This window comes from Microcaecilia unicolor, chromosome 1 (assembly GCF_901765095.1).
Source record: "Microcaecilia unicolor chromosome 1, aMicUni1.1, whole genome shotgun sequence".
Taxonomy (NCBI): Eukaryota; Metazoa; Chordata; class Amphibia; order Gymnophiona; family Siphonopidae; genus Microcaecilia; species Microcaecilia unicolor.
Window position 1 is genome coordinate 722,064,048 of NC_044031.1, and position 27,245 is coordinate 722,091,292.

Sequence of the window (27,245 nt, forward strand, 5' to 3'; positions counted from 1 at the left end):
TATGACATATTCATGAGAGGATATTAGATATAGTCGGTGGTAGGACGAAGATATTTGAAGAAAGAGAAGGGGGTGTTAAATAGGGTGATGTAGGAGGTGTAATTAGTTGTGTAGGTGGGTTGTGTGGTGATTTGTGTCTTTAGAGGTTCTTTTTGTAGGCTCTGTTGAATTCTGCAGACGGGACTTCCAAGCCACATCAGACAAGTTGAAATCTCCCAACAGTAGCACCTCCCCTTTTATACCAATCTTTGAATATCTTCTATCAGGTCCTTGTCTAGCTTCTTCGTTTGTGCCGGAGGTCTGTAGATAACCCCTGTGTGGATACAGGTTCCATCTTCTCTTTCCAGGACGATTAATGAAGCTTCTTCCTTTCCCCGTGTTTCCCGCATTTCAGCCATTCTGATATTATCTCTCACATACTGCGCCATTCCTCCACCTCTTCCGCCCTCTCTATCCATCCTAAAAAGATGATAGCCCGGTATAATCACATCCCATTCATGGGAATCATTGTAAATAAATAGAAACTCTGAATGTTGAGCACCTGATTCTCATAACATGATGTCTGTTTTAGTGATCCTTTACAGATGAAAAAAAAATGTCTGCACAAATACAACACGTGCTAGGGAGTTCCTATAACCAGTCCCTCCAAATGACACACTGATTAGATTTATAACAAATGAGTACCTATGAAAAGTTATTCTGTTATTGTAAATCTGTATGCTGCACAGGCTGGCATGTTTGGAACTATAAATGGGATCAAAATAAAAATGCTAACAGAGTACTAGCAATAAAGGACGATAACATGGATGCTGCATCTCACACGTTTGTTTGCTTTGTTTTGAGTGTACTTGAATGATGGGTGCGCAGGGGAAGGGAAAGGGAGATTAATCAAAGTGGCTTCAATGTTTTGACGTCATCCCGCCTCCTGCCCCCCCCCCCCCCCCCCCATCACCCTCTTTGTTTGACACGAGGTTTTGCGTGGGGGCAGGACGCAGTGGTGCTTGGAATTTCCTGATTGGGTGGACGGAGGACAGGGGACGGAACCTAAAACCCCGCCCGCGCCTCTGGTTTCGATGAGTCTTCAGTAGATACATATGGATAAGAATAGCAGTAGCAGAGGGGGTTAGTAAAGGGAAGCAGCTGGAGAGCGCAACACACAAATGACGGGGACAGGTGAGGGGAAGCCTTTACTGAGCTATAATTAAATACTTTGAAAGTCAAGATCCTTCGGTTCTCATATTGCAGGTCCCTAAAGCAGTTTTCAAGGCAGTGAATTGTCCCAGTCAACTATCTATAACATGTGTGTATGTATGTATATATATATATATATATATAATTTAAACCTAGGTAACATAAGAGGTCTTTGAATGTTGAAATTTTAAACCTAGGTTGTATAAGAAGTCTGTGAATATTATTCGTGGCAAGGTATTGATAATATAATAATCCCTTTGCAGGGTAGCTCTTAATGTGTGTGTTTGCAACTTGTACCTTTAAAACTGTACAATTTTAGAATATTCATCTTGCTGCTCTGCCAGACATGCGTGGAGTAACACTGTTAAACAGTGAGGTATGCAACTGCTTTCTGAAGTTCATTGGCTAGACAGGCAGTTTCACCTAGTTGGACAATAAGCCACGTAGGTTTTTGCAGGGGGGAAGTTTCTTCTTTAGTGGTATCTAGAAATACCTTGAAGAGGCATCTTTACCCAAAGCTAAGAAATGGCACCTCGGTACTGTTGAATGAACCAAGACAATCTTATTGGATAATTATACTTCTATAGCAAGAAACTGGGCCAGGCTATTTTCTAATAACGTTGCATTTATGTGACAGAACTGAAAGTTAATGGTGGCATTTTGAATTAGCAAAGAACTAATAAAGCAGTGTCCTGTGCAAAAGGTGAAAATTACCCTGTGTCAACTATTTGTAGGTTTATGTAAAATTGTTATACTACCTTATCTGATAGGTAGAGCAAAGCAGTTTACAATGTAAAACAAGTAAAAGAAAGGAATGCCAAATGGGATAGGAACTCAACTCGGGTAGAAGAGCAGAGAGACACACATGCTTCAACTTTGTGTGTAGGGAGCACAAATCAGGTAATTGGGCTCAGACTGGGTAGCAAAAGCATGCTCAAAAGGTTTTTAAGGGCAGGCTTCAACCTGTGGTGGTTTAAGAGGGGTTCTTTATTCTAGAGCAGAGGTTCTCAATCCAGTCCTTGGCACATACCCAATCAGTTAGGTTTTCAGGATACTTTCAATGAATATGCCTGAGAGCAACATATTTCTCAAGTAGGTGTGATTTTCTTTTTGAAAAGATATGTTATGAAACACCTAGCCACCCGCCTGGGGCTACCCCACAGCCACTTACAGGATCTATCCCCAGCAGCTCAGGTCCGCCTGGACCTGCTGTTTGTGCTCTACATTAGCATCCTCCTCCCACTGACTAGGTCCCAACCGCCTCTGGGCGAGTCTCCCGCTCTCAAATGGCAACACGATAAGTGGTCCTCCTGGATAGCACTCACAGACCTAACACACAAAGTATCAGGATTCTTAGTCCAGACAAGCAGAGGCAATAAACTAAAAATGTTTGTCATGAAAAATTAGAACCATAAACAGAAATGGTGCAATCAGCAAACTGTAACAAGTAACTTAAATATGGATCAATTATAACACTATCTAAACATGTTTATAGTATCTGAATAGTACCTGGGGAGATCAGGACATATAGCTGTTCACAAGTTTATTTATGTAGATTTTGCTCACACCTTTTTTCAGTAGTAGCTCAAGGTGAGTTACATTCAGGTACTCTGGATATTTCTCTTATCAAACATAACTATTCACAGGACTTCAGCAAAGAGATCCTTCTCTCTTTTCTCCCTGACTAAGACTGGGGAAGAAAAGCCAGTACATCCTAGATGAATTGAGCACCTGGGCCAATTAGAGCCCAGAACAACAAGTATACTTTAATCTCATTTCCTATCTGTTAGACTAAAGAAAAAGCAGTAATTTATCTGTAACAGCTTTAAACATAAACATGCACCCCTGCTGGCCAAACTAGGGAAATACACTTCAAGAAATAATACAGTTTACAGGCTTAAAACCCACTGTTTTGTCATAATAGGCAGTGGTGTAGCCACAGGTGGGTCTGGGTGGGCTGGGGCCCACTCACCTTGGACTCGGGCCCACCCAAAATTGTGACACTCTTGCAGTGGCTGGTGGGGATCCCCAAATCTTGCCAGCTGAAGATTTTATGTCCTTGGGCAGTCCCCACTCTTCCAAATGTCAGCCAACAGCACTTGCCTTGAACTGAGGCTGAGACTGACCCTTCTGCACATGCTCAGTTTTTGCACATGCAGAAGCACTGAGCATGCACGGCCTGCTGGCAGCAGCATCAATTTGAAGCAAATGCTGCTGGCTGCCGTTTGGAAGAGTGCTGGCTGCATGATGAGGTGGAGGAAATCTTCAGCTGGCAGGGTTTGGGGATCCCTGCCAGTTCAAGTATTTAATATTTGGGGTTTGTGAGCAGGGAGGGGTGGAGAGAGGAGCAAACGGGGGGGGGGGGGGGATTAATTCCATGCCCACCCACCTTAGGCTCAGGCCCACCCAAAATTGGCCATCTGGCGACACCCCTAATAGGTAATTTGTAGCAAAGAGAAGATAGGTTTGAATAGCTTTGTCTTGGCTTTCTTTTTTCAAAATTAAGATCTGCAGTTTAAAAGGACAAGAAAGATGTATTTTTTTTTTTCTGTCAGATTTGCCATTGAGCTAAATTGGACTTCTAATGTGCAAACCATAAGTAAGTCCTTTAGACCAGTGTTTCCCAAGTTGGTCCTGGAGTACCCCCTTGCCAGTCAGGTTTTCAGGATATCTACAATGAATATGCATGAAAGAGGTTTGCTTATAATGAAGGCAATGTATGCAAATCAATGCTATACATATTCATTGTAGATATCCCGAAAACCTGACTGGCAAAGGGGTACTCCAGGATGTACTTGTGAAACACTGCTATTTGTGGTGCTGTAAGGCACAAGCCTAGTTGGCTGAGTGTTTCGTATGTCAGCCAGCTTTCTTGTCACTTCTCATATTCTTAATACAGCCCTTCACTGCACCTGCTCAGACATTTGACTATATTAAGGTTCATACTGTGTAACTGATTATGTAAGCACCTTTTATCTGGTGAAGTTTAACTTAAAATATTTCTTTATATTTTCTAACATGCAATGAGCTGCCAGTTTTTGATATTTCCCTGAATTCTATGGAGGTGCTGTCAAACTACCAGTTTGCTATCATCTTAACATTTTTTTAATGGTCCTTTTTTTGCCTGTGAAGAATATGCATTGGTTTGGGTGTGTTGTGGAATTGATGTGCTTGAGTGGGGCCCTTTGCTACCTGAAGACTGGTAGTGAGTGTTTAATCCTGGAGGCTCACCTCAGTCCAGCCAGGAAAACAAATCAACTAAGTGGTTTTCTGAATGTTAATAAAGAAAGAGTGATATACAGAAAATAAGGCTGGGGAAGTTTTGCTGTATAAATTTCATTGTGGCAGAAGGGATAGTTGATAAGGGTGGTTGATAATGTCGAATTTTGTTTGCCTGAAGGTTTTTATACTCCTTTCTCCAGGCTCATTTGTAATGCAGGGATTCATCTGATCACCTTCATCTCCGAGATGAAGCAGTATAAAGGACAAGTACTCTGACAGAATATTATACAGAATCTGGTGCTAAGAATGGCTTTGATAAATGAAATTCTGATTATATGCTAATCATAAATGCAAAGTGATGCACTTAGGGAGTAGAAATCCAAGGGAGACGTATGTGTTAAGTGGTGACAGTCTGATAGGTACGGACGGGGAGAGGGATCTTGGGGTGATAGTATCTGAGGACCTGAAGGTGACGAAACAGTGTGACAAGGCGGTGGCCGTAGCTAGAAAATTGCTAGGCTGTATAGAGAGAGGTGTGACCAGCAGAAGAAAAGAGGTTTTAATGCCCCTGTATAAGACGTTGGTGAGGCCCCACCTGGAGTATTGTGTTCAGTTTTGGAGGCCGTATCTTGCGAAGGATGTAAAAAAAAAAATGGAAGCGGTGCAGAGAAAAGCTACGAGAATGGTATGGGATTTGCGTTACAAGACGTATGAGGAGAGACTTGTTGACCTGAACATGTATACCCTGGAGGAAAGGAGAAACAGGTGATATGATACAGACATTCAAATATTTGAAAGGTATTAATCTGCAAACGAACCTTTTCCGTAGATGGGAAGGCGGTAGAACTAGAGGACGTGAAATGAGATTGAAGGGGGGCAGACTCAAGAAAAATGTCAGGAAGTATTTCTTCACGGAGAGAGTGGTGGATGCTTGGAATGCCCTCCAGCGGGAGGTGGTGGAGATGAAAATGGTAACAGAATTCAAACATGTGTGGGATAAACATAAAGGAATCCTGCTCAGAAGGAAGGGATCCCCAGAAGCTTAGCCAAGATTGGGTGGCAGAGCCGGTGGGGGGAGGCGGGGCTAGTGCTGGGCAGACTTCTACGGTCTGTACCCTCACAATGGCAGATACAAATCAAGGTATACACAAAAAGTAGCACATATGAATTTATTTTGTTGGGCAGACTGGATGGACTGTGCAGGTCTTTTTCTGCCATCATCTACTATGTTACTATGTTACAGTTCTTAGAAATGAACTTTCGAGCCAGAAAGGCACAAGGAAGTTCTCAGGGCCAGACTTTCTGAAATACCAATTCTCTGCTCCTTATTTTTAGAAGCAATTATTTTTTTAACACAGTTGTCCAAGGTTACTTTAATGTATTTTCAGAAATGACCTTTGAACCTTTGCTCAGAATTAGGCCTAGTTAGCTTAACAGACTTCTTGATAGGTACCAAATGGCTATGGTGTAGTCAGAGTCCAAAGTGGGTGTGCACAAAATGTTTTCTCTACCCCTCTCCCCCAGCACTTCCCAACTCAAAATATGAATACTGTAGCTGATGAGGATCCCCAAACTCTGTCACCTGAAGTCTTCCACCAAAGATGGCCAGAATTCGCTTTTACCAAGCTTGGCAGACAGCAGCAACTTCTTGAGCCATCGATGTCGGCACCCCATGCATGCTTAGTTGTCAGTGGCTCAAGGATGCTGCCCCCATCTGTCAAGCTCAGTAGAAGGGAGTTCTGGCCACCTTCAGAGGAGGTCCTCAGCTAGCAGGGCTTGGGGATTCCCACCAGCTACAGCAGGGGTCAGGGCTGCTGTTAGCCATGCTGGTGCCCAGGGTAGAAAATAAAAAAAACCTTGTTGCTCTGCCTCTTCTTTAATATCCCCATCTGCCATTACAGTCACACTGACATACCCTCACCAAATACAGAACAAGGGATCACAAATTAGAAATAAAATCTGTAGACAAAAATTGAACTGGGAACCTCAGCATGTACTGCAACACTGGCGAAATAAAAACAAAAATGCCTTTTGGCAAGTTACCCACTACGTGGCCAGGCTGCCCCAAACATCACTCGGTAGTCAAATGGGGTTGAGGCTCAAGGAGTTTTTTTCAATCTCTGAGAGAGGGAGAATATCAGTCTCACTACTACATAAAGCCCTTGTTGAGAGGAAATCGCCCAAAGATTATAGTGGTTGAAAATTAAATGGGAGCGAGAGGTGGAGGCTCCTCTGAAAATTGGGACATATCAACATCTGTGACACATATACCTACCCTCACTACTGATGCACGATTAAGAGAATGTGCTTATTATTCATAGAGCATATATCTCTTCTAGTCAGCTCTTCCATATGGGGGGGAGGGGGAGGGTTGACGGAACCTACCTGCCTGAAATGTGGGAGAGATTCGGGGACGTTATATCATGCTTTGTGGCAATGCTCCACGGTGCAAGCATTTTGGCGCCAGGTAACACGTTTTATAGAACAAGAACTGGGAATCAAGGTTTTGGGAACAATAGAACAGCTGCTTCTAGAAGTGCCAGGAGCCTATGGGATTCAGAATAAATATAATGTGATGCTCCTCCGTAAGCTGAGTCTACTTGCCCGGAAATGCATTTTCCAATATTGGACAGTGCAAGATCCCCCAGCATATTGGCACTGGAGGAACCAAGTGCATCTTTTGGTGTCCTGGGAGGCCCGAGAATATCGGTCATCCCCAAAGAGGCGGAAAAGGTTTTTGGCCACTTGGGGGCTATATCTCCAGGTTTTGCATCCTCGAGGTCGCAGTTTGATCCTTAGTATGATCTGAAGGGTATTGCGATGTTAGTTCCCCAATTGAATAATATTGGCTGTTTGGGGGGGGGGGAAGGGGGGGGACTAGGACAGGATATAGAATGAGAGAGTTAACTGTTTCTAGCTTGTTACGAACATTAATCTGATGATGGTATCTGATGCATTCCTGGTTAGGAGAGGTGCGGATAACCCGGTAGGTTTCAAGATACAGGGGGGAAGGGAGGGAGGTAAGTAAATGGTAAACATCTGTGGACAGACTTTATTATGCAGCCTTTACATTGTACATAATTGCACTTCTATTTCTTGGACATTCATACTGTAATAAGTGTTTTCAATGTATGGTTATGAAGGGATTAGTGGGAAGTCAAAGTTTACCTCTATGGCTTGGTGGGAGGGCTGGTGCTCCCCTTACAGGCTTATTAATTTAGTCCATACGCCGCCTGGATTGCGGCTAGCTTGGAAGTGGTGGCGACAGCATCAGGCACGTAGCCCTAATGTGTCTCCTTTCTTGAGACTTGTGGGAAATTCAGCTTCTCCGGCAGGCATGGGGCAGTCGAGATTTCAACAATGGGAACAGGAAGGCTGCCTTACATTGGGACACATGCTAAATCAGAAGGAAGGGAGTTTTATGTCCTTTGCGCAGGTAAAGGAGCAATGGCAGGTGACAAATGCGTAGTTATTGCAGTATATGCAGGCAAGGCACTATTGGCAGCAAATATGGGCGAGGCATGGAGATCAGGTGACATATGGCCTTTTAGACATGAAGGTCTTGGAAATGCGGGTTGGGGGTAGCAAACTGTCTACCTGGTATAGGCGGGTGAAGATGACTATTGCGGAAGATGGAGTGGAGCATATTATCTTTGTGAAATGAGGAACTTGGTACCCAATATAATAGACCTACCTTTCAAAAATTGTTTAAGACGCTGTATGAGCTGGTTAAAACAGCAGATATGCAAGAGACTCAATTTAAAATTCTACATAGGGGATATATCACACGGGAGAGAGGAATGCAAATGCAGCTATGGGAAACAAACCTTTGTCGTAAATGTTTAGACGGGGAGGGACAATTTTCTCCATGCTTTTTTGGAGTGTCCAAATTGTCATATGGAATAGAGCTTCAAGGTTATAAATAGGTATTGCTGTCAACAGTGGAATGGACCTACACGGCGCTGTGTTGGGGGAACAGTCGGATTTAATCACTCAGGGTTTTTCACTGCCTCAGAGAAGATCCATATATGTCAACTTTGGCAGTGCGAAGAAAACAATTTTACAGCACTGGACGAGTGAGGAAGAAGTGCCAATAGCAGGGTGGATGTCATAAATGCTGGAACTAGCGAAATATTAAAGTATGATGTATAAGAGGTCTCATAAAATGGAATGTAACAATATTGGCACAGGTTTTTTTAACAGAGAGGTGTGTCTCAAGATGCATAAGGCTTTCTAAGGAGGGGAGGAGAAAGGGAGGGATGGGGGGGGGGGGGAGAACAGGAAGATCACGGTGGCTGTTGGAGTATGTAGTTGTTTGAGAGGGAGTGCGAGGGGATGAATGGTGGGTAATTCAATAAAAAGTCAGCTGGTTAAGTTCGTGTGGAGGGGACACCAGTGTGATGTATCTGTTTTATTAGATTGATGTCGATGCCTTGTAATCAGTAAGTGGATTGTTGTCCACTCATGACGGAGTTTGTATTTGTTGATGTGTTGCTGACAATAATAAATAGAAATAAAAAAGAGCTGGCCCCAGGACCGATCCCTGCGGTACTCCACTGACGACATCCTTTTCTTCAGAGCAAGCTCCATTTACACCACCTCTGTCTTCTACCATTCAACCAATTTTTAACCCAATCAGTTACTCTAGGTTCCACACCGAGGGCACTCAATTTATTTATCAGTCGCCTGTGCGGAACTGTGTCAAGGCTTTGCTGAAATTCAAGTATACCACATCAAGGACCCCTCCCACATCCAACTGTTTGGTCACCCAGTCGAAGAAGACAATCAGATTCGTCTGACACGACCTGCCACTAGTGAAGCCATGTTGCCTCGGGTCCCGCATTCCATGTAGTTCAAGAAACTCACAATCTTCCTCTTCGAAGTGTTCCATTAACTTACTCACCACAAGGTCAGACTGACAGGTCTGTAATTCCCACCTCATCCTTACTTCCACTCTTGTGCAAAGGAACCACATCCACCCTTCTCCAGTCCACTGGGACCACTCCAGTTTCTAAGGAAACATTGAAGAGGGTCAGTCAGTGGAGCCGACAGAACTTCACGAGTTCCTTAAGCACCCTCAGGTGTATCCATCAGGCCCACATTGCTCTGTCTACTTTTAGTTTGGCAAGCTCCTCACGAACACAGTCCTCTGTAAACGGGTCTTGGTCTACCATACATCCATCCCCTTTAGCCTTTGTTTTCTGCAGCCCTACCCCCGGTCTTTCATTCGTGAACACGGAGCTAAAATAATTGTTAAGCAGTTCAGCTTTATCCTTATCATCTTCCAAATATTTCTCTCCCTCAGCTTTGAGCCTCCACAATGCTATATGGCACTTCCTCTTGTCAACTTACATATCTGAAAAAGGTCTTGTCCCCCATGGGCCAGAAAAAACCCTTTCAAAAATCTTTTATTATAACTTTGCCAATACTGTGTACACATTTAGTTTCACAGCTACCACATCAATATTGTATGTAAATTTTCATATGCAATATTGATGTGGTAGCTTTGAAACTAATTTGGCTAATGACAGAGAACCATGGCACATCTAAAAAGAATTTAAATTGGGATAGTTCCCTTACAGTGCAGTTCTCCATTCAAAAGAGAATAGATAAATTGGAGGAAAAAAACTTTTGTTGTAAGATACTATAACGCTATCAAAAGGCATATATTGAGCTTCTAAAGCTGCTGCAGAGGTCAATGTCAAGGTCACTGTTACATATACATAAGTATTGCCTTACTGGGAAAGACCAAAGGTCCATCAAGCCAACATCCTGTTGCCAACAGTGGCCAATCCAGATCACAAATACCTGGTAAGATCCCCAAAAAGTACAAAACATTTTATACTGCTTATTCCAGAAATAGTGGATTTTCCCCAAGTCCATTTAATAACGGTCTATGGACTTTTCCTTTAGGAAGCCGTCCCAAACCTTTTTTAAAACTCCGCTAAGCTAACCGCCTTTACCACATTCTCTAGCAACGAATTCCAGAGTTTTATTACACGTTGAGTGAAGAATATGTTTCTCCGATTTGTTTTAAGTTTACTACATTGTAGCTTCATCACATGCCCCCTAGTCCTAGTATTTTTGGAAAGCGTGAACAGACGCTTCACATCCACCCGTTCAACTCCACTCATTATTTACAGACCTCTATCATAATCTCCTCCTCAGCCGCCTTTTCTCCAAGCTGAAGAGCCCTAGCCTCTTTAGCCTTTCCTCATAGGGAGTTGTCCCATCCCCTTTATCATTTTGTCGCCTTCTCTGCAACCTTTTTCTAATTTCACTATATTCTTTTTTGAGATACGGCAACCCGAATTGAACACAATATTCAAGGTGCGGTCGCACCATGGAGCGATAAAAGGCATTATAACATCTCTTTTTGTTTACTATCCCTTTCCTAATGATACCTAACATTCTATTTGCTTTCTTAGCACAGCAGCACACTGAGCAGAAGGTTTCAACGTATCATCAACGACGACACCTAGATCCCTTCTGGTCCGTGACTCTTAACGTGGAACCTGCATGAAGTAGCTATAATTCGGGTTCCTCTTTCCCACATGCATCACTTTGCACTTGCTCACATTAAACGTCAGCAGCCATTTAGACGCCCAGTCTCGTAAGGTCCTCTTGTAATTTTTCACAATCCTCCCGCGATTTAACGACTTTGAATAACTTTGTGTCATCAGCAAATTTAAATACCTCACTAGTTACTCTCATCTCTAGGTCATTTATAAATATGTTAAAAAGCAGCAGTCCCAGCACAGACCCCTGGGAAACCCCACTAACTACCCTTCTCCATTGAGAATAATGACCATTTAACCCTATTCTCTGTTTTCTATCTTTTAACCAGTTTTTAATCCACAATAGAACACTACCTCCTATCCCATGACTCTCCAATTTCCTCTGGAGTTTTTCATGAGGAACTTTGTCAGACGCCTTCTGAAAATCCAGATACACAATATCAACCGGCTCACCGGTTGAAAGGGACTGACTTTAAAAATGCAAATAATATAAGCCACAGAAATAATTAAAGAATGTGTCAGCTAGGCAGTCATAAGAAATACAAAGTGATGATCAGTGAAGTTCATGGAGAACTTTATAAAAGTACTGAAAATTCAGTTAATGAAGTCAGGGCTGTGGAGGTCAACTTCTGCTGATATAAGACTTACATAAGTACATAAGTAATACCACACTGGGAAAAGACCAAGGGCCATCAAGCCCAGCATCCTGTCCACGACAGCAGCCAATCCAGGCCAAGGGCACCTGGTGAGCTTCCCAAACGTACAAACACTCTATACATGTTATTCCTGGAATTGTGGATTTTTCCCAAGTCCATTTAGTAGTGGTTTATGGACTTGTTCTTTAGGAAACCGTCTAACCCCTTTTTAAACTCTGCTAAGCTAACCGCTGGACGTGCGTGGCTGCAGGGGGAGAGGAGGGTCGCTGGACATGGATGGCTGCAGGGGGGGCGGGGAAGAGGGAGGTGGGGAGCGGGTCCTGAGACCAGATGGGGAGGGCAGGGGAGACAGAAGGGATGCTGCAGGGGGAGAGGAGGGTCGCTGGACATGGGTGGCTGCAGGGGGGGGGGCAGGGGAGAGAGATGGGTCACTGGACATGGGTGGCTACAGGGGGGCAAGGGGAAAGGAGAGGAGGGTCGTTGGACATGGGTGGCTGCAGGGGGGGCAGGGGGAGAGGAGAGTCGCTGGACATGGGTGGCTGCAGGGGGAGCAGGGGAGAGAGGAGGGCCGCTGCACATGCGTGGCTGCAAGGGCAGAGGAGGGTTGGTGGGGAGGGGGTCCTGAGACCAGATGGGTGGCTGCAGGGAGGGCAGGGGAGACAGAAAGGAAGCTGGAGGGGGGGATTACCTTGCTAGCGCCCATTTCATTGCCTACCGAAACAGGCCTTTTATACTAGTATATTATAATGTTTTAAGTTTTTACTTTGAAGCTGAGTCAATTTTCCTGACTCAGACTTCACCCAAAATTTATTTCAACTCTGCAGCATGAAGGAATATGAGATTGAAAGAACACATGGCATGCCTTTGCCTTCCCATAATGCCAGCAACAGAGGCATATTTTCAAAGCACTTAGACTTACAAAGTTCCATAGTATCCTTTGGAACTCTGTATGTCTAAATGCTTTGAAAATGAGCCCCAAAGTGTTCAAAATCAATGTGATATCCTCAAATGAAATCTTGAAAAGTAAAGCTACAGGAACCTCTACTTTGAGGGAAATAATTTTGATAGTTATGGATTTAGAATAGTGCAGAAATGAAACCTGTTAATGCAGAAAATCTGATCAAGAGTAATAGTACAGCTAAAGCTAATGTGTTGCATCTTGTCTAAGTTGTTAAATAACATGGAATGGTCTTTGGAGGGCAGTGTCTCCAAATGGATTAGTTTTGCACATACAATGACAGTAATGAACCTCACTCCTAAGCCGGGGTATGTGGAGTATGATTTTTCACTCTGATTTATTGCTAATGCCCCATAGTATTTCCATCATGCCAGAGAGAGCTTCGTTCTGGAGTTCATAGGAAGTAACATGTATAGACAACATAGCAAGGTGTGGTTGGAAATTTGTTTTTAAATCAAGTTTGTGGCACCCAATACAATGGGGAAATATTCTGTTAAAAAAAACCAAGTTGATGATAATAGCTGCATGGAGTTGTAAGCAGGGAGTCTTGATGGCAGTTAAAAAAAAAAAAACACAAAACAGAGCCATGAGATGGACAGAGGCACTGTTTGGTGCGAGTCAGTGCTTTTACTGGATTCTCAGGGGCAGGGGAGCATGTAGGCGGTGGGATGCATCTTGCTGGGCACCACTGAGGCGGCATGTTTTCCGAGGCTGAAAAGGTGCACTAGTGCGCTGCATGGTAGCGCATAGTGGCTTTTGCCGCGTGTGCGAGGAGCCCGCTCTGGTTCTTGGAGCTGAGCCCAAATCAGGTGTCCTGGAAGCAGGGAGTCTGAGGAAGACCCCTCACCTGGTCAAGTACGCTGCAGTAGGGGAGGCTGCTTTGGCAGCATGTTCGGTTGCAGACACAGCGGTGGCGGGAACATCCACCATTTTGTCTCTGGCTGTGCTGGAATCAGGAGAGGCGGCACCTCCTTTACTTGCTAGACAGGGTGCCTCTGCAGTTTCTTCGGCGTTCATTCCAGTCTTTGTCCTCCTGCTGCATGAGGTTTATTGCCAGAAGAGGGGTCTGCCGCTTGAGTCTTTGGGGGTACAGATATTCAGTAGGGATCCAGTAGGGTCTTCTGGGGCATCTGTGGTGGCGCTTGGGCCGAAGAAGGCTCGTTTATCCCTAGAGGAGGATTTGGATGAGGTGCTGTCCCTGAGATCAGAGCTTCTGCTGGAGGAGGAGCCCATCCAGGGGGAACCTTGGGACGAGGAGACCCTAAAGTTCTCTTCTGCAGCTCCTATGGGGGAGGATCCGTTGTTGGTATGAATGTTTCGGCATCAGGAGTTGCGTGGCCTGTTAGAGGTTCTCTGGGTTTTAAAGACTTTGGAGGATCCCCCTCAGGTGACCAGGAAGGGTGACCCTCTTTTGAAAGGGGTTTACCGCCTGCCCCAGACCTTTCCCTACCATGGAGACCTGAAGGAGCTGGTGGACGGGGAGCGACAGGCTCCAGATTCTCTTTTACCAGCTTCCTTTGGCGGATTTAGAATCCTTTCAGGTTCCTCTGGTAATGGCTGTTACCAAGAAGATGGCTACTCCCGTAGTAGGAGAGACGGCTCTCAAAAATCCTCAAGATTGTCGAATGGAGGCGCTCCTGAATTGTTCCTTTGTGGATTTGGCCTTGGCTGGCCTTCCAGGTGGCTATTTGTGGTGGTTATGTGGCTCGAGCCTGTTTTCGGTGGGCCGAGTGGTTGCTTGCCTCTACAGCCTCATCTTCCTCGCAGTCATCTTCAGACGTGGTAAATTTGGAGTTGGGTACTGCTTTTCTGGTAGATGCCTTGTATGACGTGGTCCATGCATCCATAAAGAACCTAGCTCTAGTGGTATCTGAGCAACGGTTTCTGTGTCTCAGAAATTTGGTGACTGAAGTAGCCTCCAAAGTCCATTTGAGCCAGCTCCCCTTTAAGGGCAAGTTCTTAGAACATAAAAACATAAGCACCGCTATACTGGGAAAAGACCAAGGGTCCATCAAGCCCAGCATCCTGTCTCCGACAGCGGACAATCCAGGCTTCAAGAACCCGGCAAAACCCATTAAAAAATAATTTTTACTAATGTTCAATGGACTTTTCCCTCAGGAATCTGTCCAAACCCCCTTTAAACTCCGTAAGGCCAGCTGCTGTCACTACATTTTCAGGCAATGAGTTCCAGAGTCCAACTACATGCTGAGTAAAGAAAAACTTTCTCCTGTTTGTTTCAAATCTGCCATATTCTAGCTTCATTTTGTGTCCCCTGGTTCTATTGTTGTTTGAAAGTGTAAACAAATGCTTCACATCTGTCCGCTCTACTCCGCTCATTATCTTGTAGACTTCTATCATATCACCCCTCAGCCGCCTTTTCTCCAAGCTGAAGAGCCCTAACCTTCTCAGTCTTTCCTCATAAGGAAGTCGTTCCATTCCTTTTATCATTTTCGTCGCCCTTCTCTGCACCTTCTCCAATTCCTTTATATCTTTTTTTGAGATGTGGCGACCAGAATTGGACACAGTATTCAAGGTGCGGTCGCACCATGGAGCGATACAACGGCATTATAACATCGTCGTGTTTGTTTTCCATCCCTTTCCTAATAATACCCAACATTCTGTGCGCTTTGTTAGCCGCCGCAGCACACTGAGCAGAAGTTTTTAACGTCTTATCCACGATGACTCCCAGATCCCTTTCTAGGTCTGTGACTCCTAACGCGGAACCTTGCATGACATAGCTGTAATTCGGGTTCCTCTTACCCACATGCATCACTTTGCACTTGTCAACATTGAACTTCATCTGCCACTTGGACGCCCAATCCCCCAGTCTCGCAAGGTCCTCCTGTAATCTTTCACACTCCTCCTGCGACTTGACAACCCTGAATAACTAAGTGTCATCTGCGAATTTAATTACCTCACTAATTACTCCCATCTCTAGGTCATTTTATAAATATGTTAAAAAGCAGCGGTCCCAGCACAGACCCCTTCGGGGAGGAATTAGAGAAGCTGGTGAAGAGCTTGGGAGAGTCCAAAGTGCCTAGGCTTCCAGAGGATAGCTCATGATCAGCTGCCCAATCAGCAGGTCAGGGTGCACCTACAGGAATTTTGGCAGTATCAACTGGGTAGAGGAGCAAGGTCACAGTGGGCTCGTTTTTGGAATAGGGGCCAGTCCTTTCCTCCCTTTTGAGGCAGTAGAAGAGGGGGCCATGAAGGGCCTTCCGGAGGTGCCAGGGGGTGCCCAGGCTTCTCAGTGATGTTCTGGGGACCTAGCCTTCAGTGGCGCCCATAGGCGGCAGATTTCAGCTGTTTTACCGGAGGTGTGTCTGTATAACGTTGGGCCAGTGGTCCTTTAAATTTTCCACAACAGTTATGCCCTGGAGTTTCATCACCCTTTTCTGGATGCTTTCCTTGTGTCTCCTTGCAAGTCTCCAGTCAAGGGAGGAGCCAACTGTCTGACCTTTTAACGTCTGCTGGCTCTTCAGGTGATAGTTCTAGTTGCTCCAGGCGAGAGAGATTCTGGGAGGTATTCAATTTATTTTGTGGTGCTCAGGAAGGAAGATTCCTGACATCCGATTTTTGGATCTCAAGCAGGTGAATTGGGCTCTGCATGTTTCTCCCTTTCGCATGGAAACCCTCTGGTCGGTCATAGTAGCAGTTCAGCCCGGGGAGTTTCTCACATCCTTAGATCTGACGGAGGTGTACCAACAACAGAAATATCTTCACTTTGCAGTTTTTTTTTGGGGGGGGGGGGGCATTACCAGTTTTGGGCAATGCCCTTTGGCCTGGGAATGGTGCCAAGAACCTTTTCCAAGGTGGTGGTGGTGGCGTCCCATCTTTGGCAGGAGGGCATTCTAGTGCATCCTTTCTTGGACGACTGGCTTATTCGAGCAAGGTCAGTAGAGGAGAACAGGCTCGGGTAGTTCTGTTGCTCCAGCATCTGGGGTGGATAGACGGTGTAACCAAGAGTTCTATAGTCCCCAGCCAGATGCTGGAGTACCTAGGGGTACGTTTCAACACCCGGAATGGGATGGTGTCTTCTGGAGGCCAGAATGCAGAAGATTCGGGCTCAGATTCTCTGTCTCCTCGCCTTTCGGGCTCCAGCCACCTGGAATGTTCTGCAGGTACTAGGCTCCATGGCGGTAACCATCGAAGTGGTGCTTATGGAGAGAGTGCACATGAGGCCTCTTCAAGTGGTGCTGCTAATGCAGCGGTCGCCTCAATCAAAGGCTCTCTTGCCGAGTTTGGCTGTGCCGGACAGTGCATCTCAGCCTTTGGTGGTGGCTGTACCATCGCCATCTGAGTCAGGGCATGCCTCTGGACTTGCCGGAATGGGTGCTAGTGACGATGAATGTGAGCCTCTTTGGATGGGGAGCTCATTGTCTCGGACAAGTGGCTCAGAGGAGCTGGTCAGAGGAGGAGTCCCGATGGTCCATCAATCGCCTGGAGACTCAGGCGAAACGTCTTGCCTTGTTGGCCTTTCAACGCCTGGTATGCTTCCAGGACGTGCAAGTCCTATCGGACAATGAGACGGTTGATGGTACGAAGAGCCCTTAGTTGGCCCAAGAGTTGGTACTTCTTATGGCCTGGGCGGAACAGAACCTGCAATTGCAGTCCTCAGCGCATGTGGCAAGGGTCAACAGTCTGGAAGCGGATTTCCTCAGTTGGCATCATCTCGATCAGGAGAGTGGAGTCTGATTCCCGCAACTTTCCAACTCGTAGTCGACCGGTGGGGTCCTTCAGTCATGGATCTTATGACCACGCTATGGCCACAGCTGAGAACACTAAGGCTCTGTGGTTTTTCAGTCACAGGAATTAACCATTGTCTGAGGGATTGGATGCATTGGCTCAGTACTGGACTTTGCAGGGTCTCCTATTAGCTTCTTTTGGTACTTCCATGTTGATCTGGGACTTTCCCACCCTTGGTGAGTACTGCTTTGGTACTTCCCACTCATTAGGATTGGTCTGGATAAGGAAGGAGAAATTAGATCTTAACCTTCTAATTTACTTTCCTTGAGTTTCTCCAGACCATTCCCGAACCCTACCCTGGAAAAGTATGTGTTTTTTGCAGGTGTCATGGGGGGGGGGGGGGGGGGGGGGGGAGCTGCAGCATCACAGTACAGATACAGTGGTGGAAATAAGTATTTGATCCCTTGCTGATTTTGTAAGTTTGCCCACTGACAAAGACATGAGCAGCCCATAATTGAAGGGTAGGTTATTGGTAACAGTGAGAGATAGCACATCACAAATTAAATCCGGAAAATCACATTGTGGAAAGTATATGAATTTATTTGCATTCTGCAGAGGGAAATAAGTATTTAATCCCTCTGGCAAACAAGACCTAATACTTGGTGGCAAAACCCTTGTTGGCAAGCACAGCGGTCAGAAGTCTTCTGTAGTTGATGATGAGGTTTGCACACATGTCAGGAGGAATTTTGGTCCACTCCTCTTTGCAGATCATCTCTAAATCATTAAGAGTTCTGGGCTGTCGCTTGGCAACTCGCAGCTTCAGCTCCCTCCATAAGTTTTCAATGGTATTAAGGTCTGGTGACTGGCTAGGCCACTCCATGACCCTAATGTGCTTCTTCCTGAGCCACTCCTTTGTTGCCTTGGCTGTATGTTTTGGGTCATTGTCGTGCTGGAAGACCCAGCCACGACCCATTTTTAAGGCCCTGGCGGAGGGAAGGAGGTTGTCACTCAGAATTGTACGGTACATGGCCCCATCCATTCTCCCATTGATGCGGTGAAGTAGTCCTGTGCCCTTAGCAGAGAAACACCCCCAAAACATAACATTTCCACCTCCATGCTTGACAGTGGGGACGGTGTTCTTTGGGTCATAGGCAGCATTTCTCTTCCTCCAAACACGGCGAGTTGAGTTCATGCCAAAGAGCTCAATTTTTGTCTCATCTGACCACAGCACCTTCTCCCAATCACTCTCGGCATCATTCAGGTGTTCACTGGCAAACTTCAGACGGGCCGTCACATGTGCCTTCCGGAGCAGGGGGACCTTGCGGGCACTGCAGGATTGCAATCCGTTATGTCGTAATGTGTTACCAATGGTTTTCGTGGTGACAGTGGTCCCAGCTGCCTTGAGATCATTGACAAGTTCCCCCCTTGTAGTTGTAGGCTGATTTCTAACCTTCCTCATGATCAAGGATACCCCACGAGGTGAGATTTTGCGTGGAGCCCCAGATCTTTGTCGATTGACAGTCATTTTGTACTTCTTCCATTTTCTTACTATGGCACCAACAGTTGTCTCCTTCTCGCCCAGCGTCTTACTGATGGTTTTGTAGCCCATTCCAGCCTTGTGCAGGTGTATGATCTTGTCCCTGACATCCTTAGACAGCTCCTTGCTCTTGGCCATTTTGTAGAGGTTAGAGTCTGTGGACAGGTGTCTTTCATACAGGTGACCATTGCCGACAGCTGTCTGTCATGCAGGTAACGAGTTGATTTGGAGCATCTACCTGGTCTGTAGGGGCCAGATCTCTTACTGGTTGGTGGGGGATCAAATACTTATTTCCCTCTGCAGAATGCAAATAAATTCATATACTTTCCACAATGTGATTTTCCGGATTTAATTTGTGATGTGCTATCTCTCACTGTTACCAATAACCTACCCTTCAATTATGGGCTGCTCATGTCTTTGTCAGTGGGCAAACTTACAAAATCAGCAAGGGATCAAATACTTATTTCCACCACTGTATATATTTTATTTTTGGTGCTCATTTCTTTTCCCAGGGTTCTCTGTTGGTTATTCCACTGTTCCTGTTTTAGATTTTTCTACTCTATTTTACTGCTTGGCTATGCAAAATACTGAGCAGGTCAGGGTTGCACATGCACAGTCCGTTATACAGGTGCCAATAGTTCTCAGTCTCCTTCTGCTGGTAGGAGAGCATATTATCCACTTGTCGGGAATGGTCTGGAGTGACTCAAGGAAAGTAAATTAGCAAGTAAGATCTTGTTTAAACTGAAGTCTAAATGTCAGAAATTACCATAGCAAAAAAATGGAGCCACATAGTATCCCTGTACGATATGAAAAATCTTCAGGAGTTTTTTGACACTTAATATGCATGTAGAGAATGTTTTGGAGGAATTTAGGTATATATAGGAATAGTGTGAATGCATGTAAATAAAACATTTAACCTTGAACCACTCTGTTATAACTTATGGCTTTAATTAAAAAAAAATGATATGAGAACATAGAATTCATGAAGGCCATATAAGAGCAGTGTGAATACGTGCAGTCATTAAAAATTGGCATTCTCAATGGATGTCTGCTGGTATGGAGGCGCAAGTGTTTTACTTGCACAGTAAAAGGAGTGAATTGGAGAATTCCAGAGAGAGAGAGAGAGAGAGGATTTGCATATGATGTGGGAGTCATTAGAAGAACAGATTATACAGCACTCCCTTAGTGTTTTTTTTTTTGTGTTTTGTTTTTTTTTTGCTTTTCTATGGGATTTCATATCTGGTCAGGTGCAATTCTGGAACGATGTTCTTGCAGAAACCATGAACTCCATTGCAGCACTTAAGGTTTTTCCTGTTTTCCAGCTGAATAAACAACCGTGGTATCTGTCAAGCGGAACATGCCTGGAGGAAAAGTCGTTCTTCGGCTGGCCTACAACTATGCAAGGATTGCCAACGTCGTCATAATCTTCTCTTGAAGCTGACAAAAAAAGCAATTCTGTTCCACTCACCTATTCAGATCGTTAAATCCACTACTACTCCTCATTTCTGTAGCGCTGCTAGACATGCACTGTGCTGCACACATTTCTCTGTCCCTAATGGGTTCACAATCTGAGGTGTTTTTTTGTACCTGTGGCGATGGGAGGGTTAAGTGACTTACCTAGGGTTGCAAGGAGCTGCAGTGGGAACTGAATCCAGTTCAACAATACCAAATGAACAAACAAAAAAAAAACCACAGGAAACTAGCAGATAACTATCAACAAGAACTAAAACAATGGGAAGAAAAACCTCGGACCCCAGGCTGGAACTGCTGATGTTCTCACAACCCTTGATGGGAGCACCTCATAGACATAAAAACCTCCCACTAAAAAGTCTGATCCCACCAACGTTGACCATCATTTCACCTAAATATAGGCTGCTTCAGAGAATAAGGGACCAAACTGTTCAACCAGCATTATGCTTACTTGTTACTATTCCCATTGTTTTAGTTATTGTTGATATCTGTTTATATTTTATTGGTTCGTTCACAGTGATCATTTGGTATTGGTGATTTGAGATCAGTTTCTTTTTCTTTTTGAATTGAATCCAGTTCCCCAGGATCTTAGCTCATTGCACTAATCATTAGGCTACTCCTACACTAACACTCACTAACAGGCCCTTTTTCTATGCCTTCTGTTGGTTCAATTCCCTCCGCTGACAGTTTTGCAGCTTTTTTTTTTTTTTGCTTCTACAATAGCCCAGTTATGAGCACATTTCCTTGGCCAAAATGCCTTTGCCCAATCCCCTACATCTGGTTCTATTCTCAGCTCATCAAGCTTCCCTTCTGTACAGGTTCAATCTAACATAATTGTGGAGGAGCACTGCAGCTCCTTGTAACCTTGGGCAAGTCACTTAACCCTCCATTGCCCCAGGTACAAAAACAGATTGTGAGCCCTCTAGGGATAGAGCGTACCGACATATAATGTGTAGAGTACTGCGTACATCTAGTAGCGCTATATGATTAGTAGTAGTAGTAGGAATACATCTTTGTCCATTTTTTTCAAATACAATCACTGTGCTCTCTTGGTAAAATACTTTCATCAATGAAGTCTGACGTGCCTATTGGATCCCATTCTATCCCCCTGGATTAAGTTATCTAACCTGGGCTTGCTTTTTTTTTTTTTTTTGTCCTTTTCATGGTTCATTTCAGTCTGATGTCTAGTTTTGTACCATCTCAGTGGAAACGAGCTATCCTTGGACCCATCTCTCCCAGCACACTAAAAAGTGTAGTCTTTCTGTCACGGAACCCAGGTTGGTGAGCCCTTGGGCTGCAGCAGACAAGTTCTCTGGGGAGGCGCAGAGCAGAGGCGAACCAGGCACTGAATACAAACAGGATACCAGACATGGCAAATAGAGCATACTCAAGACAAGCAAGACAATACACAAGGCAGGAACAGGATTCAGGATTCTCAGGCAGGAACAGGATTCAGGATTCCCAGGCAGAAACAGGATTCAGGATTCTGAAACGGGCTTGGCTTGACTGGAATAGGATTCTGAAACGGGCTTGGCTTGACTGGAACAGGGACAGAACTGGCTCAAACACAGAGCAGGGGCAGAACCTGGTTATGCCATACAGAACTCAAGGATAAGGGAAGCCAATCATAGAAATACACAAGGCTGGCCAAACAGCACTCAAGGGTAATGGAGAGCCAACTATAGGAATACACACCAGGCTGAACCATTCAGCACTCAGGGAAAGGGGAAGCCACTCAAAGGAATACTCTAGGCTGTACCATACAGCACTCAAGGGAAAAAGGGAGCCAACTATAGGAACACACTCTAGGCTGAACCATTCAGCACTCAGGGAAAGGAGAAGCCATTCAAAAGAGGCTGCACCACAGAATCAAATAACAGACACTAGAGACAAAGGGAACATCAAGCAAACAGGGAAAGCTGCCTTTATATACACAAGGAACAAAGCTCACAAGAATCAGGAGACAAACACAGCAGAAAAAAAAGTTAAAGCAGGCTGAGACAGAGTACACTCAGCTGCATGGGAGTTAGGTAATCAGGGAAGCAGCTAGGCTGTGGAAGCAAAGTAATCAAGAAGCAGCTGGGCAGGCAACAACCAGCTCTCTGAACAATGAAAGGTAACAAGGGAAACAAAACAGGACTTTGCCTGGAAGCAAAGTTAATAGGCTAGTAATCCATACTGGTTTAAAGCAGAACAACACACACAGAGAAACAGAAGAGGGCTTTAAGCAGAACAACACACACAGAGAAACAGAAGAGGGCTTTGCTTGAGAGCAAACCTAACAGGGAAGTAATCCATACAGACTCAAGCCAAAACCACACACACAGGGCTCAGTGCTGTGCCCAGAGACACAGACTAACAAGAAGACCAGTTCCCTCAGAATCAAACAGTACAACAAGAAAAAGGAAAATAGACCTGTTGCAAAGGCAACGTAGAAAAGCGCCCTGAGTCCTTATAAAGAAGTAGGCTGATGTCACAAGTAGGAAATGAAGCAGAAGCAGGGAGACCAAAGCGAGGCTTGGCTAACAGGAAGAACAACAGGAAAAAAGGCAGACTGGAGAGGTCAGAGCTAGATACAGAGAAACAGTAGGTCTGAACATAAGGGCACGGCCACAACCGTGACACTTTCTTCAGCTGAGTCAATTCACTGAACAAATATTTGCCCTCCAACTGTGTAAGTCTGGTTTTAGCCAGCAAAAAGAGTAGTGTAATCAGCAGGGCTCTCCCACAAAAAAAACCAGAAGGACGAGGAATTTTAATGACCAAAACCTTTATTCTTCAAGACCCGACATAGTACTGTATTTCGGTGTAAAGCCTACCTCAGGGGTCTGTACAGGGAATCACTGATGAACATAAAGTTGTCAGGATAACAGTCTTTAAAAAGATGAAATCCAAGAGTCGTGGGTTCAAAAAGAGATGCAGGAACAAAGTGCTAAAATCCTTTCTATAGTGCTGTACAGACTTAGTGAAGTACATTCCAATTTAGATCGGAATCGCAATAATGTTTATGATCTCTGGAGCAAGTGGTAAAAGCAGTTAATGTAGCTGGGTTTAAAAAAGGTTTGGTCAAATTCTTGATGGAAAAGTTCATAAACCATTATTAAGGTAGACTTGGGGAAAGCCACTAATCTTTGGGTTAAGTAGCATGGATTCTTGCTACTTTTGAGACCACCAAGTACTTGTGACCTGAATTGGCCCCTGTTTGAAACAGGATGCTGGGCTAGATGGACTTTTGGCCTGATTCCAGTAAAGCAGCTCTTATGTTCATATGTGCAAGTGTCACGTCCGTGGCAGTGACTCCTCTTTTACTCACCTAATTGCCCGATGTTCAGCTTCGAAGATGGCTCCTACCTGTCCTTCCTGTGTGCTCACTTCCTATGTGTTTCAAGCCTCTCCTTGGTGTCAGTGTGTTCCCTGCTCCTGTCCTGCAGTAGGTGACATCATCAGTGAGAGCCTTTATAAGGAAGTGCTGTACTTGCATTCAGGGCCTTTGCATTGCCAAAAGGTCATCAGGTCAGTGTACTGTTGTGCTGCTACATAGCCTTGCCCTGGGCTCTTGCCCTTCTGCTTGTCGTGTCTGTGGACTGCTAGTCCTTCTGTTGCCATGTTCTCTGTTTGTAGCTACTGAAGCGTCAGCCATTGTTTAACTCTGTGTTTGTAGCTACTGAAGCGTCAGCCATTGTTTAACTCTCTTTCTGTGTTTGTTAGCTACTGGAGCTTCAGCCATTACCCCGCTTCTGCCAAGCTTGCATGCTTATCCTGAACCCCGCTTCTGCCAAGCTTGCATGCTTATCCTGAACCCCGCTTCTGCCAAGCTTGCATGCTTATCCTGAACCCCGCTTCTGCCAAGCTTGCATGCATATCCTGAACCCCGCTTCTGCCAAGCTTGCATGCATATCCTGACTCCTGCTTCTGCCAAGCTTGCATGTACCTCCTGACTCCTGCTTCTGCCAAGCCTGCATGTATTTCCTAGCCCCTGCTTCTGCCAAGCCTTGGTGTACACCCTGTCTACTTAGTCTGTCTTGTGTTTCTTGCCTAGTGGCTGCGTAGCAGCTTTCAGTCTTAGTCTAGTACTTGCCAAGCCTCCCTCGGGTATCTTAGACCCAGGGTGGGTCCTCTGGGTCTTCAGTTCCTGCCCTGGCCTGCAATTCCTGCTGGCCACCTGCACCCAGGGGCTCAACTCCTGAGGAACGGTGGTCAAGCGCAGGTGTTCCTGTTCTGCCTGTTCCAGCTTGCTTGCCTCAGCTGCAACTCCAGTCCAGGGTTCCAGTCCTGTTCTGCCTTGTCTCCGGTTTGGGGGTGGTTTTGCCTGCCTCTGCCACTCCTCGGCAGTGGTCCAAGGGCTCATGAATCTAGGTCCTGCCTCGAGGACCTGACACAAGTATTAGTCAAACCCATCTTTTGATAAATAACATCACACTGAATTAAAAAAACAAACATTAAGCTTTGTTTAATTTATCTTGAATTTACTTGGCAGTCTTTGCATTTTGAGCCTCTCTCCCCACCCCCTGCCTCCAATGTCTTAGGTGGCATGAAATTACAACCCTTGTAATAAAGAACGTATATCTTGTAAAACCTTATGCATCTGTACAAGGGAAATAAGAAATCTAGACTTAAGATTGCTTAACCTGAAGATTCCAAATACTTAACAAAATACTTAGGGTGTTAGAGTAAAATGGTGCTGGGATCTGAGAGTGGTGTGAAATGCAGGGATATGGATGGTTTACAAGGGAAGGAAGGAAAAATACAGGAGTATGTGTAGAATGTGGGAAACTTCCTTTTTAGAACTGCTTCCAATTTATTGTGTTAACTGCTTTCAGACCTTTTTGGGAGGAAGTAAGGTCATTTGTGGGAAATGAAGGGTGTGGAAAGTTGAATAGCAGATTCCTCTTACAGGTCTTCTAAATGCAACTCATGGAAATATTTGTTCTAAGGTTCTTATTTTTTGCTCTGGGAGAATTCAGCAGTAGAAACTACAAATTGCTTGTATGTTTGCTGATACTATAATGTTATCTAAACATCAGTGTTCTGCAGTGCTGTGGATGTAATAATCTCCCAGATAAAAGGAAAACATTAAACACTATTTAGATATAGATACAGCTAATTTGAACAAAACATGTTCTTGGCTGGTTTGGTGGGATTTGAGCCCGAGTCCCTTGGTTTACAGTCCACTGTATGGTTTGGTGGCTTAATTTAAAGTATTGTGTGCTGCTATGCTGAGGATCTTGTTTGATACTTGATCACGTCTTCAACTTCCTGGGCCAGTTGAAGGTGCTGCAGAGGTGGCGCTTGCAGCCCCTTGGGGAGGAGGGGAGAGTCCCAGTCATCATGCAAAGGTGATACCTAGTGGCCAGATCTAAGGCCTTTCATTGTAAGATCCTAGAAGGATTCCTGGTGTCTGGCCGTAGATCAGGGTGGCCAGAAAGGATGAGCAATAGGGTAACGAGGCAAGGGGGCATTTCTTTGTCCTTTTGAATCCATGTGCGATTCTGCAAATATGTGAGCCGGAAAGGGGTTTCCAGCAAGCCTGGGCCTGGTACCATTTTGTGCATTGCTATCATTGCTGCAGTCACTGAGCTAAGTAGGTTGGGAAGGATATAAAAAGGGAAGGATTCCTCAGGTAGTTAAGAATAATGCTCGTAGCACCAGATTCCTAATCCTGGTTCTGATTTGAATTGGAAGCCCATAGGTGCAAACAGAAATCAGCTGGTCTCTAGAAAATAATTATTATCAATATAGAAAAAAAATGACCAGGGTTAAAAGAGGTTTCACTGGACTTCTTTAAGACATTTTCCCTTATGCATGAACAGAAATTTGGGAGGTGCTCCTGATAACCAACTCAAAACTGTAAGACTTGTATCGCATCTCTTGCGACTGATTCAGTGGCACTGAATGCACACCAGAGGAACATAAGTTGGTTCTTGTGACTCAAGCTAAATAGCGTGGTTTTTGGTATCAAGACCTTAGTGATCTAGTCCTTGCTCCTGAGCAAACTGACAAGATTGCCAGCACTGCATAATCTGTCTAATGCATAATGACTTTTTTTTTTCCTTTTTACTACTACTACTACTACTTAACATTTCTAGAGCGCTACTAGGGTTACACAGCGCTGTACAAATTAACAATTAAGGACGGTCCCTGCTCGGAAGAGCTTACAATCTGCCAGACCAGTCTGGATGAATGGGTTATAGGAGAGAAAGAACAGAGCCTTTCTTTTTAACACAGCTTTACTTCCCTAACAGACTGCCAGAGGGAAATAAAGCCAAACAGCAAACCTTTTGTCTCTTCCCCCTTTCTTTCTTCTTTCTTTCTTTTGAGCTAAGAGCTCTGAAGGGGTGCAGTAGGGGGTGGGGAATGGCGCACATTCACACCCCCCCCCCCCCCAACTTCCAGGGGCCCCATGATGACTGCTGCCAACCCACCATGCCAAGCACAAGCTTATTGGATAGGCTCAGGGCTCTGACAGGAGGGGTTGGGAATCACCTCCAAGCTTGACTGAGGGGTAAGGCCCACAGCCTGAACCTCAGGAACATCTGGCTAAGGGACTCAACCACAGGGACTGCAGGCTGTGGACTGTGGCCTGGGAAGTTGGGTTAAGAAACCCAATTTGATAGGCCAGCCCAACCTATACCATCTGGTGAAGGTGGAGAAATATTGAAGGTTTCCAGACTGCACGCGCCCTTTTACTGATGTTTTCTTTTCATCTGCTAGTATGAGGCACAACCCATTCATCTGGACTGGTCTAGCAGGATTCAAGGAAAGGATGTTTTAACAAGTATGAAGAAATTTCAGCTTTAGAGTCGTATTTAGACTGAAGAGCAAACCAAAGTTAAATTGTTGGCGAAAAGTGGCAAGGCTAGAAAAGGTTTATAAATGTAAATTCATGAGATCTGTAAAGGTGATTAAAAATTCTTCTCTCGTTCACTAGGTATGAAATAGATGCTTGCAGATCTTGCTGATGATGCCAGCCTGTTGCTGAAAGGGCTGCAAAACAAAACAAAACAAAA

General features: G+C 44.9%; 1 long non-coding RNA gene across 1 annotated transcript; it reads left to right on the top strand.

Moving 5' to 3' along the window:
• Positions 1–1,091: 1,091 nt before the first annotated feature.
• On the top strand, positions 1,092–27,245 carry LOC115459806. The gene is made up of 2 exons (XR_003940334.1): positions 1,092–1,173; positions 27,167–27,245. It is a non-coding gene; the product is annotated as an uncharacterized LOC115459806 (long non-coding RNA).